The sequence below is a fragment of the Triturus cristatus genome, chromosome 3_1, assembly GCF_964204655.1.
Source record: "Triturus cristatus chromosome 3_1, aTriCri1.1, whole genome shotgun sequence".
NCBI lineage: Eukaryota > Metazoa > Chordata > Amphibia > Caudata > Salamandridae > Triturus > Triturus cristatus.
In genome coordinates this window covers 482,294,217-482,313,541 of record NC_140583.1, presented here as the reverse complement: position 1 = coordinate 482,313,541, position 19,325 = coordinate 482,294,217, and the positions used below count along the sequence as shown (strand labels likewise).

The window sequence follows — 19,325 nt, the reverse complement described above, 5'->3', positions numbered from 1 at the left end:
GGGTGCCAGGAGAAGGGGGCGGGCCGCAGGAGAGCAGCAGCGGGGAGCGGAAGGGGGGTGGAAAGAGCGGGAAGACTGAGCGGGAGAGCGAGGGCAAGCCTGGGCAAGCCTGGAGAGCAGGGGCCTTAAGGAGAGGCGACAGCAAGTGAGGCCAAGAAGGCAGCAGCAGCAGAATCTGGGCACACGGGGGCCGTGCGGAGTGGAGTGACTGGGTCAAGGGTTGTGTTATTATCTTTTTATTGTCTCCTACTTCACCAACAGCTTTGCGTGAGGGGGTAGGGGCAGGGCAGAAGTGGTAGCACCCTCCTAAAGTGCACAATGACTGCTTGGACGGACCTCTTGGGCCACCCAAAACAGTCTTGTGCACTCTGCATGTTCTGCATTACAGCCTACGTGGAGAACATGCAAACTTAGGGACTTGGGTATCCAGTACGCTATGCTATACCCTGATAGGCTATGGGTCAATAGTGATCAGGGCATGAAGTCCTTCATGGAACCACAGAAGGTATAGGACTGGCTTGACTTACACCCTGAGATTAGAGGTCATAATCGCCATCTCGGAAACAGACCCCAGAACAGGCTGGGGGGGAGTGGGGTTCCCTCTTTTTATTGAGTACACAGGGAGCGTCAGAGTGCCATAGAGACAACCACTAAGCTACAGTCTCCAGCCCCGATCGACACTCACCTGAGGAGCGGAACGCGCATATTTATTTTTAAATAACTTTATTGCATTTTATATTTTCTTGATACAATCGATAAAAGGAACACATATGCCATACATTAACCTCACACAGTGGTAGAAGACGGGAGTCATAGATAGCACAGCTATTTGTGAACAATAAGCCACCGGATACATGTGCATTGGGGATTTCCCTCCTATGCAACAGAACCCCATGGCCCAAGTCAAAAGACTTGCCAGCAGAGGGCCTAGAGCAAAATGTTTGCTTTTGTGTGTCATGTCTGTGAACAGTGCAACAGATGCTGCGAGTGTATTCATAGTTGAACTCGAGATTTATCAATTAACTATAACAATGAAACAACAGCCCCCCGAGGGGCAAGATGGCGTTCACGGGTTGGACAAGTCAGTGAGGGGCTCCTGAGTGCATTCCCCCATCCCAGGGAACCGGTGGCCAGGAGGACGGAAAAAAAAACGGCGGAGATGAAACCGGAGAGATGAACAATGCAAAGTGATTAATGAGACCAAATAAAACGAATTAAAGATACAGGAAGACGCGGAAAAACACAGAAAAACATCCGGGTAGTTAAACGCCTTGGGAGTGTTCAGCGTGATTACCTGTGGTGCACAGCTGTGGAGCTTGAGGAGGAGCAGGAGTGGCGGCGGCGGCGGTGTGGAGCTCACGAATAGCGTAGAGCAAAAGGCAGAGGGGGTTTGAACAGCCAACTCGGCAGAGAAACGCCTGGGGAGGCCAGATAGTTTGATCTCCGAGGGAGCTGGAGGAACAGGCATCTGTATCAACAGTGATTCACGAGCGGCAGTACTGCAGGACTCCAGGATCTCAGGAAAGGAGTTGAGACTGCTGAAGAGATCCGCTGTACACAAATGGCAGCGGTAGCGGTAACACGGGAGCAGTGATTGCTACGCGCGCGTGGATATTACAGATTCTGGACGTCTGGTGGCAAGGGAGCAGAGATCGCTACGCGTGCTTGAATATGCTTGGACTCGCAGAGATTACCACACGCATTTGACTACTTTAACTTCCAGAAGTGTGAAAGGACCTTGTGAGTAAAACAATAAAGAAATTATATTTCATTACACTGCAATAGTTTTTCTTTTAAGCTGTAGATATGCCTCCTAAAACTGGGCGTGGAAGGGAGACTAAGACGGTTAATGATGCAGTGAACAGAGTTGCTTTTACTGAAGGCAATGCAAGAAGAGGGCTAGAGGGAGCAGAAGTCTATACTGAGAGCTTGATGCAAGAGACTGGGGGGCAAAAAGAATTCCCAGATACCCTAGATATTCCTTCCATCAAGTAAGAAAAAGCAGCCAATATTACCAAGTCGGTGTGTGTCTAAGGAAATAGCAGATGATTTAGAAGATGCAGCAGCAGATAAGCATGGAGATGTGGTGCAGCGGAAGGAATATCGGAAAGAACAGTTCAAACAAAGAGGGACAGACAGGGATTTAGATTTAGGACAAGTAGTGCTAGTGGCTGAGCGAGGCTCGACGACAAATGGGCCGCAAGAGGATACGGGTTTGATAGATACTGCGACTGGACTGAATCCTGAAACTATCAATAGAGTGATTCAGGGGAGAATTATTTTTCGTTATCAGATCATTCAGATCTATCAGATTATGATGACGATGGAGAATTAGGATTAAAATCTGTTTCCCTGGAAGAATCAATAATGATCTCTGGTAGTGATTTAAATGCTACAAGCCTTGAAGATGAAAATTTGGAAATAACGATGGTACATAAACAAGGGCTTAATAAGGAAAGGTTGCAGCGAGCAGATGCAGATGCAGGGACTTTCCACACCGACTGAACTGACCCCTGAAACTGTTAAAGCTGACAAACAAAATGAGTGGGTCAAAGTAGCGATGCCAGTCCACGAGATCTCTCTGGGGTCAAATTACCAATGTATAGCTGAGCATAGGGATGAGACTCGTACGGAGAATGCAAAAACACACACGGCGTGCCGCAAACTACAGAATACGGTTAGACGGATTGCCAAAACGTGTAGTGAATTTACTGAGAGGCTGAATTTGGCTGAGGCAAGAATCTCCACATTAGAAGACAAAATGGCGGCACAAAAGGCAGCGTCAGAAGATTTAAGTCAACATAGGGACGACATACAAGCTAAACCTGTGGACTTGGAGAATCGACTCCGGAGGAATAACCTGAGGATTTTAGGGGTGCCAGAGGGGTTTGAGGGACAGGATACCCGTAAATTTGTGGTGGAGTTATTTACAGAGGCCTTTCCTAAACTGACAGGGTGGAATTGGGCAAATGAAGTGCAAAGGGCACATAGGTTCCCATTCAAGCAGAGGGTTTTGAAAGCGGGTCAATTCGATGCAAGACCACAAGCAATTTTGATATGTTTTGATATGTTTTAATAATTTTCTGGCACGCCAGGCAATATACGAACTTGCACGGCCTGATAGAAAGAGGGCCAGGAAGGGAACACAATTTTTTGTAAGACCGGACTACTGTCAGCAAACTGTGGAGAAAAGATGGCAGCTACGCCAGTTGATTACTTCCTTTCAGGGGAAGGGTGCTCAAGTTTTTTATTGAATCCTGCCACTCTCAAAGTAATTCTAAAGGGTCAAACACGTTTTTTTTACCTTGGATGTGCAAGCAATAGAATATATGATCTTTATTTAAGTGTCCTCCTGGCCATATATTGTCAGCTTTGTGTATGGTTTTGTTATGACCTGGCTTGTTAATTGATATGTGGGGCCATATGTAGGAACATCAGAACTTTGTATTATAGGCTATGGAAGTAAGTTAGGCGCACATGTAACATAGTAAGCCAGGAAGAGGTTGGGAGGATAGGGGAACACACGGTTGTCAATTCACTCTTCATCACTAGGGTCTTGGGCCTTATTGCTTACAAAAAGGGGAGAGGGTGTGGGGGAGGGCAATAGGGCGGGGGTGGGACAGGGGTGGGCTTAGGGCTGGCTTAAAGTACAAAAATCAATCCATGGTAAAGTTTTTTGATTTATACAATATGGTTAAAATATTTAGCCAAAGATCAGCAAGGAGTCATGCAATTTTGGATAAATGTGTGGGAAATGACTGCTAGTGGAATACGCATATGCTCGTTTAATGTTTGTGGCCTTAATAACAATAATAAGAGGCGTAGGGTAGCTGCAGATCTACGTATAATGAAACCAGACATTTTGTGTATCCAGGAGACACATATACCGTGGAAAAAACGTAAAGTGATGGAAGAGCCTGGATATACACTTCTTGCTGCGACTTGGCAGACTAGTACTAGTAGGGGAGTCACTATTTTGGTACGGGGTGGGATAAGCAGGACTGGGAGGATATTGACAGATAATTATGGAAGATGGGCTATTGCAGAATGTATTATTGGAGTGACCAAATGTACTATTTGTTCAGTTTATGGCTCAAATTGTGATGAAGCTGTTATATTGGAGGCTTTAAATTTTATAATATACACAATTTGGAATACAGCCTTTACTGCACAAAATCACCTAGGGGGCAAAAGCTGGGGATGCAGATATGGGAATCATTGATACAACACATAAGTTGATTATCTGATCTTGGCTGTTATAGAAGGTTGTGATCGATGTATTTTTTTGCTTTTTTTCTGTTCTTGGTACTTCATGTATACAGGAAGGGATTGTTACGTGTTGATCAAAATTGATATGTATCTGCGCTATGGATTGAACACTAAAAAAAAAAAAATGAAATAGAAACAACAGCCTCCCACCCCAAACTGTCTGTGTGTGTGTGTTACAGGGACAGAGAGATCAGGGCACAATCCAAGAGTGCTCTAACAGATGTATGAGTACTCAGAACACTGCTTCACAACAAATTAAGAATTCTCACCCCATCATAACCTCAAAGATGCCTCAGAAGCGGGTCCAACACCTGGCCATCTAGTATACCAACCGAAGTGAGGGGGACTATCAGCAACTGTCAAGAGGGGGAAGCCTGCCTGTGTATTATCTCCCAAAGTAAAGGCTGGGCACTCAAGGGGGGTGGTCGCCAGCCTCTACCTCTAGTAATTCCAGGTAAGTATCTCAATATTCCAGTGGATCCAATCCCTCTCCCCTCGTACGCAGTCGATTGTGCACCAGTAGTTCGGTACGGGTGCCCAGCGGAGTATGTCTGCCTACCAATGCTTTAGTGGGGGTGCTATGGTGGACTTCAGGGCCATAGAGATACATCGTTAAGCTATAATGAGTGCTAAATTTTAAAATCTGTTTGTCTTGGTTATACGCCCTGTATCAACAAGTATCTAAGCCAGACACCTCCAACGAGTAGCTCGTGAGCTACCAGTAGCTCTCAAACTACCAGTGAGTAGCTCTCATGTGTACAGCCCAGACTACTACATTAGGAAGAGGTGTGGCGCAGCAGCCAGGGTGGCTGACTCCGGAGCACGAGGGCTCACGGTTTGATCCCCAGTGCCGGCGGCAGGTTAGCATAGCACCATGTGACTCTAGGCAATAAGCTTGCCTAATCTTCCCGACGACCCCCAGCGCCTTGATACCCTTAGGGGTAATTGTTCGCGGTTTACAAATACCAGTATTATAAAAGCTTTTGCTTGGTTGAATTATTATTTGTATACCGAAATTAAAATGCATTTAACCAGAGACGAGAATGTGTATATTTTCAGATCTCATAAGATGACTGTGAGGGACACCATTTCCGGAGTTTACCGGACACCGTGGTTTCAGGGATATCGGGATGCGGGCGCCTGAAGTATAACCCTCCCATCTTTCCCAAACAGGCTGAGAAAAAACACGCCCAGCAAGAGGACCAATCGCCATCATGGACCGGCCCTGAAAAGGAGGGCCCACAGGAAACTCCGGGTGACCGGAAGAGGGAGGAAAGAAACGCTGCACCCGGAAGGTGAGAGGACGAGAAGGCGCGTTCCAGACTTCAGGAACCAGAGCAGAGGAGCCAAGCACCAGAGAGACGGAGGTGACCAGACTCGACTCTGCGGAACGGTGTCCCGAAGACGATGAACCTGACGTGTGGATGGAGGACTGGTGGATGCCCCAGGAGAAAATGAAACAAAACCAAAGACAAAACAAAATGCTCTACCTATATGTTTTCAAGTGTGCCATACGTCATCTATTTATTGACTGCTCTGGCTTGACCATGACCCATAATATTCACAAAAAACAAAATATATTGAACATTACTTTATTTTTTCATAATATATAAATTGATATATCATATATAAGTTTCATATTGACAGGTTATAGAAAACAAGTCCCATTCCACGCAAACCAATCATCACAAACATACAATTTCACACTCTACCATACTCATGCAAACCACTTATAAAAGCATTCCTTCCATACATACCAAAAAACATAATATGAATCAAGCTCCCTCAACAAAGAAAGACAATGGTGTTTCACATAGCGAGCGGAACACCACGCTGGAATGCCGCTGCATGAAATACACAAACTCTAATCCAGAGACTATCACTCGGCTTATCTCGGGCTTCCTTCGGATAATGTATGTGACGCCATTCAGGATAGCCGCCACATTAAACAGTTAATTGAGAAACTGATTGAATTTCTCTTGATAACCATATGGAAACTTTTACGAATCCTCGATTAACACGGTGACGCTGAACTAGCACTGTTAGGAGCCCAAGAGCTGCTATTAGTCTAGCACGTGAAGTTACCGCCTTTGATGTTTTGTGCTTTCCTCCCCCGGCTATTAACTTGGAAATAATCTGATGCTATGCATTTAATTTCAGTTAGAGAAACCGCAGCTAAAATTCCCTTGTTTTTCTTGACAGGTCCCATTACCTACCTTTTCCATAATTATTGTATGCCCCCTGAAGAAGGTGAGACCCAGAGAAGGGTCTTTCCACTGAAACGCGCATCGCCACTGGAATGTGTTCCCTCCATGAACCTATTTAACTCACCCCTCTTGGAAAGTCAATTAATAAACTTGGAAAAATTCTTCTCAATGTTGAATGATTGACATTTCTTTCCAACATTTTACACATTTTATTTAATTTTGAATACGTTCATTGCATTATGACAATGACTTATGTTGTGTAAATCTTTATCACACCATTGTCTTTCTTTGTTGAGGGAACTTGATTCATATTATGTTCTTTGGTATGAATGGAATGCTTTTATATGTGGTTTGCATGAGTATGGTAGAGTGTGAAATTGTATGTTTGTGATGATTGGTTTGCGTGGAATGGGACTTGTTTTCTGTAACCTGTCAATATGAGACTTATATGTGATGTATCAATTAATATTTATGAAAATATAATGTTCAATATATTTTGGTTTTTGTGAATATTATGGGTCATTGGCAAGCCAGAGCAGTCAATAAATAGATGACGTATGGCACACTTGAAAACATATAAGTAGAGCATTTTGTTTTGTCTTTGGTTTTGTTTAATTTTCCCCTGCTTCTCTACCTACATCTAACTTCAGGGGTGCCCATCTTTATGAGTGATTGGACGCCCCTGGAGAGCCTGGAATCCCACCGTAACTCTGGGGAGAGTTACGGCTATCACGCTGAGTGACAGGGGGGAAGTGTGGAAGAAGTATACTCACAGAGTTGTTGTGCTTCACTTTCCTGCAGCTTTTACTGGGAAAACAGGAGGAGGGGAGGAGGGGTTAGTAACTCCATCCGCGCTATACCAATATCTTTTCTTTTTTATGTATATTTCTGATTCTTGGTTCTCTCATTTTCCATTTCTGCCACAATACCTCAGCAAAGCAGAGTGTAGGGAGTAGTCATTAAGGCTGATATTTTGTTTATTTGTTTCTCTCATTTTATTTTGGGAGGCCACATTTGGGCAAAGGCAATAAAGAGTATGACCCTTTGAGTCTTTCATGTTTTGAAAGGCCTCCTGTGGGCAAGAGAGAGTACCTAATCGATCTAAACCCCTAACAAGTCTCAGGGAATAAGAAAGCACAGAAGAAAGAGCAGCTCTTATAGCACTTGAGGACATCTGTTATTGAAAGACCTGCTATAGAAAGAAAATGTATCTACCCTCTCTACTTTACAATTGAGGAATGCACTTTCGGTGTGGTGAAAGCTGTCCTGTCCCGTTTTCTTTTTTCTCTCAATAAGATTAACAGAAACCCCATACTCACCATGCCTTCTGCTTTCTCTCGAGCCTCCTGGGGTTGTCAATGTTCTAGAGTAGACCTGCGAGGAAAGAAGAAAAAAAGAAGAAATAAACACCGACGAAACCAAAAACCGAAGTCAATATCCAAAAGAAAAAGGAAATCTCTCACCAAGTCCAACACCTTGCCTATTTTTTTTTTAGTTGAACAATTTTGAATAAAAGTGGACAAGATTGAGAATCTCATCAGGCCTCCTCGATTTTGTTTCCGCCCATCCCTCCGACAAGTGGTGTCAGAAGTGGGATCCCAGAACATGGAGGTCACCCTTCAGAAGATGGCAGAGAGCCAAGAAAGATTAGGATGGGTCATGGAGAAGTTCCTCGCGGTGGATGAAGAGGATCATGAGAAACTACATAAAGCCTTAACCGAACAAGGTCAGACCCAGGGGACAGCGATTAATAAATTGGCAGAGACATTAGGTCAACAACGTAACCATACTCCCATGCCATCAGTTGTGCTACAGAAATATGTCAGCCTGGAGGACCCAGATTTCTTTTGTTCTAATTTTGAGAGGATGACAAGGGCCGCCACCTAGCCCATCGAGCAGTGGGGTCAATACCTAGGACCTCTGCTTACAGGAGACCTACAAGCAGCATACCAAGCGGCCAATCCGCTTGGTCTGACCCGTTATGAAGAGATCAAAAAAAGCATCCTGGAAAGAATGGGGGCAGACAAAGAAACATATCAAATTCGCCTCTGACAAATATGAGAAGGGCCAAAAGAAACTCCAAAGGCCTTATATCCCCGTAATCATGATATGACAGATCATTGGCCACAACCGCTCACCTCCACAGAAGAAGAAATCATGGAGGAGATTTACCTGGAACAATACCTACAATCCCTACACCCTCCCATACAGAAGTGGGTCCCCCAGCATGCAAACCTGACGCTGGAAAGGGCAGTAGAGATAGCTAGTGCCTATAGTAGAGCACAAGAAGTCCAAAAGGGCCGAGAAGAGACACAATGGTGATCCACAGGAGGAACCGGAGCCAAAACAGCAAAACCCCCACCCAAGGAAAACAGATTCCCTCACACCACCTGGATCTCTTTCAGTTCCTTTTCGGGCCCTGGCAATGCCAGGGCCACAGTGTTTCCATTACAGACATATTGCACGGGCTTGTCCTCAAAAAGAAGAACCGATGGACATCTGTCTTGCCAAATCGTTTTTCTGTACCCCAACCAAATACCGAGGTCCCCCATATCACAGACAGGTGAAGGTAATGGGGAAGTTAGACAAGCATTAATAGACAATGGATGTCTTCAAAGCGTTATGCAGCCTCAGGTCATTCCTGGTGGGGTTCAGACCCCTACTGGTCATGTAAATATCCAGTGTGTGCATGGAGTTATGAAACAATACCCCACGACAGCTGTGCAGATACAACCAAGACCCACCGTAGACCCGATCACCCTTATGGTAGGACTAATTCCCAGGTTACCGGAAGCCCTTGTCCTGGGTAATGACTTTCCACACATGGGGGATCTCATCCGAGAACAGTGGAGCGAAGGGAAAGAATGGAGGAAAACTGCCCCCTTTTCCCAAGTAGAGGAGATAGACCCTACCACAAGAAAACCCCGAAAGACCTGAAAACAGAAAAAGAGAGAGAAACAGGAATGGATCAGGGTAGCCTTATCCAAATTCTCTCCTTCCTCAGTAAGGGTGCAAGACCGCGGATTTCGCGCCGCTCAAAGGGAGGACCCCAGTCTGCAGGAGACCTGGAGGCAGTCTGCGGTACAGGAAAATCCCAACCAAGTAGGTCCCCAATTTATTGAGAAGAAGGGCCTGCCCTATCGAAAGGGAGGACAGCACCAGGCACTACAGTTGTTAGTTCTCCAAAAATGCAGGGAACACGTTCTCTTCCTAGCCCATAGCCATCTGTTAGGAGGACACATTGGGGGGGGAGAAAACTGAGAAGGCCATCCTAGAGAATTTTTATTGGCCAGGGGTATATCATCAGGTTAGAAAATACTGTAAAGAATGCCCTATTTGCTAGAAAAACAGCCGGACAATCCCTGCTAAGGTTTCTTTAAGACCTCTACCGGTTATAGAAGAACCCATTTCCTGAGTGGGAATGGATGTAGTAGGCCCCGTCCTCCCATCTCATAGTGGGTATCGGTTTGTTCTGGTTCTGGTGGATTATGCCACCAGATTTCCTGAAGCCGTAGCTCTAAGACAACCCAACGCCACCCAAATAGCTAAGGCCATGATAAATATATTCTCACGAGTAGGGTTCCCTAAGGAGATAATAACAGATCAGGGAACCCCCTTTGTTTCCCATCTGATGAAACAGGTGTGCCAGCAACTGGGAATAAAACAACTGTACACTGCGGCCTACCATCACCAGACTGATGGGTTGGTGGAAAGATATCCTAGCTACCCTAAAAATCACACTAAAGAAACTACTAGACTTGGAATCCCAGAAATGGTAGCATATGTTGCCCTTGGCCCTGTTTGCCATACGATGCAAGCAGCAGAAAAGTACAGGATACTCTCCATTTGAATTGTTATACGGGAGACACCCCCGCACTCTGCTTGATATGGTGAAGGAGGAATGGGAGGAGGGCGATAAATCGTTGCCTGACTACGTACTGGGGCTAAAAACAGACCTTCAGAAAGTTCAGAGCATAGTCAAAACCCACTTAGAACAAGCCCAGACTTCCCAAAAGAAGCAATATGATTAAAAAAACTAAAGAGCACAGCCTAGAACCTGGTGATTGGGTGTTGGTGATGAAGACACCATCCGAACATAAACTCTTGGGTCAATGGCAAGGCCAATATAGAGTCATTGACAAAATAACCTCCGTTACCTATCGCTTAGAGCTAGATCCTCGCAATAAGAAGAACCCTCAAATTTAACATATCAACTTGCTGAAAAAATGGGAAGGGAAAAGGCCGGGGGTTATTGGGAACGGTAGAAAAAGGGACCTGCCTATTTCATGAAAGCATAGACCCAGACTTTCAGATTCAACAACAAGAGGAAATAAGTACCCACCTGTATCCACTTAGAGAGGTCTTCTCCCTCATACTTGGGAGGACAACCCTGATTAAATACGCAATACCCACTGACCCAAAAAAAGTAGTGAGGTTGCGACCATATCAGATACCGGTAGCCCGAAGAGAAGCTATTGAAAAAGAGGTGGAACGTATGTTAGAGCTGGGCATCATTGAACCTTACACTAGCGAGTGGAATTCACCCATTGTCATTGTTCCTAAACCAGATGGATCTATAATAATCTGTATTGCCTTTAGGGAAGTAAACAAAATATCCCAGTGTGACGCATATCCCCTGCCTTGTATAGACGAAATGATAGAGCGGCTGGGAAAAGCCCAGTACATTAGCACGCTAGACCTTTGCAAAGGGTACTGGCAAGTGCCCCTGAGAAAACAAGATGAAGAAAAAACTGCCTTTTCTACCCCAAGTAGATTGTACCATTTAAAAGTGCTCCCTTTTGGTTTACACGGAGCCCCAGCCACTTTTCAGAGGCTTAACAACCATGTCCTAAAGCCTCATCAGGCATATGCTGCTGCGTATATCGATGATATAATCCTTTATAGTGATACTTGGGACCAGCACCTGCAGCTTGTAAAGGCTGTGGTGGGAGCCCTGAAAGAAGGCGGAATCAATATCAATCCCGCCAAGAGCCATCTAGCCGCCCGGTCTGTAAAATATCTGGGTTACCTCTTGGAAGAAGGCCTGATTAAGCCACAAGAAGAAAAGCTGGCGGCCATCTCCAACAAACCCTTTCCACAGAGCAAGAAAGAACTGAGGGCTTTTTTAGGGATCCTCAGGTATTCTAGATGCTTCATCCCCTCTTTTTCAGAAATGGCAACCCTCCTGACCGATCTCCTTAAGAAAAACGTGAAGACAGAAATAGTACTGAAACAGTCTAGCCCCAAACTATTGCAGGCCTTTAATCAGTTGAAAAACACTCTCACCAGTCAACCACTGCTCTTGAATCCCTACTATGAAAAGCCCTTTATCTTACATGCTTGTGACCACGGTTTAGGAGCGGTCCTTTCTCAGGAAGATCTGCAGGGACAGGAAATACTATGCAATTTATATCAGCAGAAAACGCTTTCCTAGGGAAAGCAAGTTCACAGTCATAGAGAAAGAAGCATTGGCAATAAAATGGGCTGTCGAGGCGTTAAGATATAACCTCGAGGGTTGAGATTTCACTTTGTTCGCTGATCATGCCCCCCTGGAGTGGTTATCGAAGAACAGGGGACATAATGACAGGGTCCTTTGTTGGTTTCTAGCCCCACAACCATATAAATTCACTACCCAACACAGGAAAGGCAAAGAGCAAGCTAATGCTGATTATCTGTCAAGGTATCCCACAAACCCTGATCCCACAAGTAAAAAGCTAGGGAAGGGGATGTGAGGGAGGGACAAGGACCCGTTTCCGGAGCTTACCGGACACCTCCTGGGCGGACGCCGTGGTCTCAGGGATACCGAGATGCAGGCACCTGAAGGATAACCCTCCCACCTTTCCCAAACCGGCTGAGGAAAAACATGCCCAGCGAGAGGACCAATCGTCGTCACGGACCGGTCCTGAACAGAAGGGCCCACGAGGAACACCGGATGACCGGTAGGAGGAAGAGGGAGGAAAGAAAAACTGCACCCGGAAGGAGAAGGGACGAGAAGGCGCATCCAGACTTCAGGAACCGGAGCAGAGGAGCCAAGCACCGGAGAGACAAGGTGACCAGACTCGAACCTGTGGAACGGTGTCCCGAAGAGGATGACCCTGACGTGTGGTTGGAGGACTAGTGGACGCCCCAGGAGAGCCTGGAATCCCGCCGTAACTCTGGGGAGAGTTACAGCTATCGCGGTGAGTGACAAGGGGGAAGTGTGGAAGAAGTATACTCACAGAGTTGTTGTGCTTCACTTTCCTGCAGCTTTTACTGGGAAAACGGGGGGGGGGTAACTCCATGAGCACTATACCAATATATTTTCTTTTTTATTTATATTTCCAGGGCTTTAAGTGGGCCGGGTCTGTCTGGGTCTGAGCACCAGCAGTTATTTTTAGGGGGCCTCGAGACAGGTCTTTATCGTGCTCTATTTTCGGCCCTCGCAGAGGTAGTCCGTTATCTTTTTTTTTTCCGTGGACTGCAGTGAGTAGAACTGGAAGGTTTACAGCTGTGTTGGAAGATAGGAAGCGATGGAACGTGAGTAATATGGTAAAGTTGAGAAAAAGTGGGGAGTGCGTATGGACTCGAGCTTAGTACGGAAAGAATCTTCTGGTGATGTACAATATGCTGATTTAGAACAGCAGGTACCTTTGGCTGGTAAGCAGGTCTGAATGACAGAACGAGTGGATCTGCGAAGGTGTGCACATCAAAGGAAGATACCATCAAGGTTGAGCGATTACGTGTGAGGGTCTATTTGTGGTCCTGTGTTGTTTCCAATGGGCATTAAGTAATAGGTAGCTTTAGCTGCATTATTTTCATGCTTAAAATGAATATATTTGCATTGATTGTTTTATTTCCTATGGGTATCATTCAGTATATAGTATCATTTTGTTTTATTGTTCTTAAAGACAGATGTGTTGCATTTTACATTCTAGAATAGAGAATCCTAATGTATGAAGGAAAATGTTCCCCTCCTCAGCAGTTGAAGTTGGGAGCTTGCTCGGGCTGCTGGCAGAGGCTCAACTAGAGCCACATTTCAGGGAGGTGGGGGGTTAATTATTCCAGTGATAGTCTGAGTGGAGCTGCAGTGGCTCTAAGAAGGTGTGAAAAACAACAAAGCCTTGTTAACAAGTAAATGGTCTTTTAACCCCTTTGCTGCCAGGCCTTTTCCCCTCCTGTGCCACGCCCTTTTTTGGCTATTTGGGGTAGTGCGCGCTGAGGCCCCTGTAACTTTTTGACCACATAAGGTATCCACGCCAAATTTGCGTCCTTTTCTTCCAACATCATGGGGATTCTGAAGGTACTCAGGGTTTGTGGATTCCCCTGGAGGGGTCACAGAAATGAGCCAAAATACAGCATAATGTAGGTTTTTGGGGGGAAAATTGGAAAAACGGGCTGCAAATGAAAGCATCTGGGTTTTTCCCTGCAAGTGTTATCAAAATAGGGTTTGTGGGGCTGAAATCACCATTTTCCCAGCTTTTAGGGGATACCAGACTTTTGTCAGAAACCCAACATTTTTTACACAGTTTTGGCATTTTTCTGGGACATAGCCTATTTTTGCTATTTTTTGTGCTTTCGACCTCCTTCCAGTTAATGGTAGAAATGGGTACAAAAGCAATAATGGATCCTGGAAAGCTATACATTTGAGAGAAGTAGACAAAATTCTGAATTCAGCAAGGGATCATTTGTGTAGATCCATCAAGGTTTCTTTATAGAAACTAACAGTTAAATATAGGATAAATTGAAAATTTGTTGAAAAAAAGCGCCTTTTGTGTCAACGTTTTCACCTGTAACTTCTTCTAATTTTGACAGCTCTTTGAAAGTGATATACCGTTACATCCACTGGACATTACTGGTTGTGGGGATATATAGGACTTGTAGGTTCACCAAGAACCCGACAAACCCAGAGCCAAAAACTGAGCAGCAACTTGCAATGGTTTTTTATTATGTACCGGGTATATAGTAATTATTCTGTAAAAATGTGTACATGGAAAAATCGGTATGAAAGACACTTATGTATTTCTGAAATAGGAACAAAATATAGAGTTTAGAAACAGTAGATATTTGCACATTTCCGAAATTGGGAATACTCATACTAGCATGAGAATTATCAGTCATTTTTTAGAATGACTTCTTTTTTACACAATGTCTTTCATTTGGAAGGCAGAAATGCATCGAAAGTCAATAGGTAATAACGGTTCCTTTACAAATCTGAATTACCCTAAGTCTCCCGATAAAAATGGTACCTCACTTGTAGGGGTAGGCATAGTGCCCACGACAGGAAATGGCTCAGAACCCAACGTGAACACACCACATTTTCACAATGCAAAATTACCCTTTTTTAGCAAAGTGCCTAGCTGTAGTTTTTGAACCATAGCTCTGCCGGCACCTAGCGAAACCTAGCAAACCTATACATTTTTTAAAACTAGACACCCAGGGGAATCCAGGAAGGGGTGACTTGACTGCCTCCCACCAGGTTCTGTTACCCAGAATCCCTTGCAAACCTAAAACATTGCCAAAAAAAACACATTTTCCCCACATTTCTGTGGTGGAAAGTTCTGGAATCTGCGTGGATCCACATATTTCCCCCCACCCCGCATTCCCCAAAGTCTTCCGAGAAAAATGGTACCTCACTTGTGTGGGTCGGCCTAGTGCCCGCGACAGGAAACCGCGCAAAACGTAATGTGGACACACCTCAATTTCACAGCGAAAAATGACCCTTTTTTGGCAAAGTGCCTAGATGTAGTTTTTGGACCATAGCTCTGCCGTCACCTAGGGAAACCTAGCAAACCTATACAATTTTAAAAACTGGACACCCAGGGGAATCCAGGATGGGGTGACTTGACTGCCTCACACCAGGTTCTATTACCCAGAATCCCTTGGAAACCTAAACAATTGCCAAAAAAAACACATTTTCTCCACATTTCTCTGGTGGAAAGTTCTGGAATCGGCGTGAATCCACAAATTTCCACCCACCCCGCGTTCCCCCAAGTCTTCCGAGAAAAATGGTACCTCACTTGTGTGGGTCGGCCTAGTGCCCGCGACAGGAAACGGCGCAAAACGCAACGTGGAAACACCTCAATTTCGCTGTGAAAAATGACCCTTTTTTGGCAAAGTGCCTAGCTGTCGTTTTTGAACCATAGCTCTGCCGGCACCTAGGGAAACCTAGCAAACCTATACATTTTTGAAAACTAGACACCCAGAGGAATCCAGGATGGGGTGACTTGACTACCTCCCACCAGGTTCTGCTACTCAGAATCCCTTGCAAACCTAAAAAATTGCACACAAAAAAACAATTTTCCCCACATTTCTGTGGCGGAAAGTTCTGGAATCTGCGTGGATCCACAAATTTCCACCCACCCCGTGTTCCCCAAAGTCTTCCGATAAAAATGGTACCTCACTTGTGTGGGTCGGCCTAGTGCCCGCAACAGGAAACGGCGCAAAACGCGTTGGGGACACACCTCAATTTCGCAGTGAAAAACTGAACCTTATTTGGCAAAGTGCCTAGCTGTAGTTTTTGAACCCTAGCTCTGCCGCCACCTAAGGAAACCTACCAAACCCACACATTTCTGAAAACTAGACACCCGGGGGATTCGAGGGAGGTATGGCTTGCGTGGATCCCCCAACGTTTCCTTACCCAGAATGCCCTGCAAACCTCAAATTTAGCTGAAAAAATCACCTTTTTCACACATTTTTGTGTGGGAAAGTTGTGGCATCACCGGGCTGACACAAATTTCCTACCACCCAGCGTTCCCCCGGGTCTCCCGATAAAAACGGTGCCTCACTCGTGTGGGAGGCCCAAGTACCCGCGACAGGCAAGGGCCAAAAACGTATTGAGGTGACATGAAAATTGCCTACCTCAACACGACCTGGTTTTGCAAGGGGGTCACCTGGGTTTTTGGCCCGGTGCTCGGCGGCCACCTAGGGGAACCTACCAAACCCACACATTTCTGAAAACTAGACACCCGGGGGATTCCAGGGAGGTATGGTTTGCGTGGATCCCCCAACGTTTCCTTACCCAGAATGCCCTGCAAACCTCAAATTTAGCTGAAAATATCACGTTTTTCACACATTTTTGTGTGGGAAAGTTGTGGCATCAGCAGGCTGACACAAATTTCCTACCACCCAGCGTTCCCCCGGGAATCCTGATAAAAACGGTGCCTCACTCGTGTGGGAGGCCTAAGGACCCGCCACGGGCAAGGGCCCAAAACCACCCTAAAAACAATTGCGCAAAAAAAATCCCTGGTGTTTAGTGGGCTTTCTGCCCCCCCCCCGAAGGGGAAGATTAGGGGCCAATGCCCCATCTGCCCCCCGGGGGGGGCAGAAAGACTGTGATAACTGGGGGTGGGGTGGGGGCATGGGCCTGCCCGTTTTGGGCAGCCCCCACCCCTATTTATTTATTTTTTTACAATTCCCTGGTGTCTAGTGGTCTTTTTGCCCCCCCCGGGGGGCAGATTGGGGGCCAATGCCCCATCTGCCCCCAGGGGGGGGCAGAAAGGCTATAATGGTGGTGGGTGGGTGGGTGGGGGCATTGGCGTGCCCGTTTCGGGCAGCCCCCACCCTAAAAAAAACTGAAAAGAAATCCCTGGTGTATAGTGGGCTTTCTGCCCCCGAAGGGGCAGATTAGGGGTCAATGCCCCATCTGCCCCCTGGGGGGCAGAAAGACTGTGATTATTGGGGGGTGGGGTGGGGGCATGGGCCTGCCCGTTTTGGGCAGCCCCCACCCCTATTGTTATTTTTTATGAAATTCCCTGGTGTCTAGTGGGCTTTTTGCCCCCTGGGGGGGCAGATTGGGGGCTACTGCCCCCATCTGCCACCCAGGGGGGGCAGAAAGACTAAATAATGCCCAAATAATTCGGGGGGAGCAAAGGCCCTTGCCCAAGGGGCCGCTCCCCCCACCCTGGTGTCTAGTGGGTGGATCCCTGCTTGGGGATCGCCCTCCTGTGGCGATCCCCAAGCAGGGATCCACTGGGGAGGGGTACCATTGGAAAGGGGAGATTCTCCCCTTTCCAACGATACCTCTCCCGTCTTTCTACGTGCTCAGGGGGCTGAGATAGCCCCCTGAGCACGTAGAAAGTGAAACTGAAATGAGCCTCTTGGCTCATTTCAGTTTCACTTTCACTGTAATGACGTCGGCGCGACGTGCGCGCGATCGTCATTACAGTGAAAGTGGGGGGGCCTCAGGAGCTGCAGAAGCTCTTCCCCAGTTCCCGAGGCTATTTTGCATGAAAGGGAATCCCTCTGGTGCTCGCACCAGAGGGATTCCCCAGGGAATGCCTCATGACGAGCTGGACTCGTCATGGGCACAGCACGACTGTGCTCCATGACGAGTCCAGCTCGTCATGGGCATACAAGGGGTTAAAGACCTGTGAAGTACTCGGGTGCCGCTGTGTGTGTGCCCGGGAAGCTGTCTCATCTCGTGCTGACACACACAATGGGGTAGGGAGAGTGGGGGGGGGGGGACATTGTAAAGCCATTTACGCCCCCTTGGTGCGTTTATTACGTTTATAAGCAAGTTAATTTTTACAGCCTCGCTTGGAATACATTTAACAAGTGACGTTTCACACAGGAGCCAATTTCCTATGCTACAATTAGTGCCCACTTCGCCCTTACTTGAACCTCTGCCTGACATTAATCAATCCAGCCATAACCCAGCCCAGAGCCACTCACCTGCTAGCAACCAAAGAAGAGATGGCAGTAGCGTCGCTATCAGTTTTTTTGATTAACGGCAACCAACATGTGCAGGGCAATTTGCAATGCTTGTGGGGGATCAGAAGAAATTAGTAACATATATTATTATTTAACCGAGACGCGTGCACTCGGCAGGGCTATGAATGGCCGTGCTCCGAACCAGCCCCGATCTCACGAACAAGTCAATCCTATTTGCGACTGCTAGGTTGACCCCTCTTATATATGTGTTTTTATAAAGTGCGTACTTAACCCAGAGGTGTCAGAGTGCTTTAAAATAGAGTGAAGTAAATTACATAAGGAGTTCGCAATAACATGGTAGTAGATGGCACTACTCAGGGCTTTAAGTGGGCCGGGTCTGTCCGAGTCTGAGCACCGGCAGTTATTTTCAGGGGGGCCTCGAAACGGGTCTCTATTGGGCTCTATTTTCGGGCCTCACAGAGGTAGTCATTTATCTTTTTTTTCTTGGACTGCAGTGAGAGCATTCACATCGATGTGCGCATGCTCATTTTGCTCACTGCTCAGTAGTGGCGGTCAAGGCATAACGTCATGCCAGGTAAGCCGTGTTGTAGGAGGACTCTGTGGCATGTTTTGATCGGGGTGGTAGCTTCGTTAAAACTCATGGCTGTGAAGCCGCGTTGTCTTCTGGGAGCAGTGCTTCTAGTACACTCAGCCTCACGTGAAGCCACCCTATACGGGAGGTGTCTGCCTGGGCATTTCCCGGAAGACGACACCGGTCTTGGGGTACTGGGGAGGGTGTATGGGGTTATCCATACATAGCCTTGCTGTAATAAGGAGGGGAGAGAGTGAGCCTGAGTGGGGAATTCCAAATCTGATGACACTCTGAGGAGTCCTAGAGCAGACGGCTTGTCAGAGCAGGGGGTACTGCTACACTAGTTATCTTTATTTAGACCACGCCCCTACTTAGATAGGCCACACCCCTTTGAGGTTTGCCCCGCCCCTTTTAGAGCACCCCCAGGTTTTTTTCCCAAATAAAGCCCTGTATATTTCTGATTCTTGGTTCTCTCATTTTCCATTTCTGCCACAATACCTCAGCAAAGCAGAGTGTAGGAAGTAGTCATTAAGGCTGATATTTTGTTTATTTGTTTCTCTCATTTTATTTTGGGAGGCCACATTTGGGAAAAGGCTATTAAGAGTATTACCCTTTGATTCTTTCATGTT

At 46.4% G+C, this 19,325-nt stretch overlaps 1 protein-coding gene across 1 annotated transcript in view; it reads left to right on the top strand.

Moving 5' to 3' along the window:
- The first annotated feature begins 1,636 nt into the window (after positions 1-1,636).
- The window catches only part of CRTC3 (CREB regulated transcription coactivator 3), a 1,114,890-nt gene continuing 1,097,201 nt past the window's right edge, over positions 1,637-19,325 (top strand). Inside the window, exon 1 of the mRNA XM_085644305.1 lies at positions 1,637-1,740. The gene's annotated coding sequence lies outside the window, so the exon portion shown is untranslated. The remainder of the gene's footprint in view (positions 1,741-19,325) is intronic.